At 41.9% G+C, this 1672-nt stretch overlaps 1 non-coding gene across 1 annotated transcript; it reads left to right on the top strand.

The window, feature by feature from the left end:
• Window positions 1-647: 647 nt before the first annotated feature.
• LOC141669659 (small nucleolar RNA R71) lies at window positions 648-754 on the top strand. Its single transcript, XR_012553927.1, has one exon. It is a non-coding gene; the product is annotated as a small nucleolar RNA R71 (small nucleolar RNA).
• The last annotated feature ends 918 nt before the right edge of the window (window positions 755-1672 follow it).

Below are 1672 nucleotides of genomic sequence, written 5' to 3'. Positions count from 1 at the left end.
TTTCCAAGGTCTTGATAGAAACCGCCTGACTTTTGCACAACAGCTTAAGTTCCTCAAAATTAGCACTAGAGGGTGGAGCTGCACCTCCTTGTTGAGGATATGATTGCCTTTGAACATAATGTTGTGGTTGCTGGAATCCAGGTGGATTGAACTGTTTACTTACGCCTTGCTGATATGGTTGCTATATAGCATTCTGATTATTACTCTAGCTGAAATTTGGATGATTTCTGTTGTTAGGATGATAAGTAGCTGGCACAAGCTGCTGCGGTCGCTGATAATTGTTCACATACTGAACAGATTCATTAACAAGAAAACACTGATCCATAGCATGAGAGCCTGCATAAAGCTCACAGACCATAGCTATCTGATTGACTCCATAGGTGGCTAGAGAATCGACCTTCATAGACAGCGCTTGAAGCTGCGCTGCAATAGCTGTAGCTGCATCAACATCCATAATACATGCTACCTTCCCAGGCATCATCCTTTGAGTTGGGTTTTGATGCTCATTTGCAGCCATAGTCTCAATAAGATTATAAGCTTCAGTATAGCTTTTGGCCCACAAGGCGCCTCCAGCTGCTGTATCGAGCATGGGCCGAGATTGGGCCCCCAAACCATTATAAAAACCAGTGATCACCATCCAATCAGGCATTCCATGATGTGGACACTTTCTCAACATCTCCTTGTAGTGCTCCCAAGCTTCGCACATGGATTCTGTAGGCTGCTGCGCAAACTGAGTAAGAGTACTCCTCATAGCAGCAGTCTTCGCCATTGGATAAAACTTCACCAGAAACTTTTGCGCAAGATCTTGCCAAGTAGTGATAGACCCAGCTGGTTCAGAATGTAACCAGTCCTTAGCTTTATCCCTCAGTGAGAATTGGAAAAACCTCAGCTTGATAGCCTCATCAGTCATCAGTCACACCATTATATTTGAAAGTACTACAGATCTCGACAAAATTCCTTATGTGCATGTTGGGGTCTTCAGTCGCAGCACCTCCAAAAGAAACGAAATTCTGCACCATCTGAATAGTGCCCGACTTGATTTCAAAGTTATTGGCCTCAATAGCCGGGTGCATGATGCTAGACTGAATGTCATCAATTTTAGGCCGAGAAAAGTTCTTAAGAGCTGGATCCGCCGAAACTATACGATCACCCATTATTACTGGCTCTTTCTGCTCACTTCCTGAATCCGAATCTTCACAATCTCTCTTCTCCGGAATATCAAGAACTTCATCTGTCTTCTCAGCCGTATCTAAAGTCCTCTTGTGAGTACGAGAACGTGTTTGCATAAACGCTCGCTAAGTACCTGAAACACAACCGAAAACAATAAGTAACACATCTTAATCACTGAGTCCTAATGACCACTGATGGTAAGTACATAAACTAAAAAAATATGCCGAGTCCCCGGCAGCGGCGCCAAAAACTTGTTAAGGCGAAAACACGCGCTAATAATACACGCAAGTATACGCGTTCGCAAGTAATATAGAATACTTTCTAGTTCGTTCCCACAGAGACTCAGACTAATTATGTTCAATTAACACTCACTCACCAATATATGATTACTTCTCAATGTTAAGACAATAACACTTAGATTTGATTAACTAATTATTAACTACAATTAACTACGAGAATTAAGTACTTAATTGACGCTTGAATTAACAATATTAAAACACAC

This window comes from Apium graveolens, chromosome 6, assembly GCF_009905375.1.
Source record: "Apium graveolens cultivar Ventura chromosome 6, ASM990537v1, whole genome shotgun sequence".
NCBI classification, from domain to species: Eukaryota; Viridiplantae; Streptophyta; class Magnoliopsida; order Apiales; family Apiaceae; genus Apium; species Apium graveolens.
The sequence above is the reverse complement of the archived record's forward strand: the minus strand, read 5'-3'. Positions and strand labels throughout refer to the sequence as shown.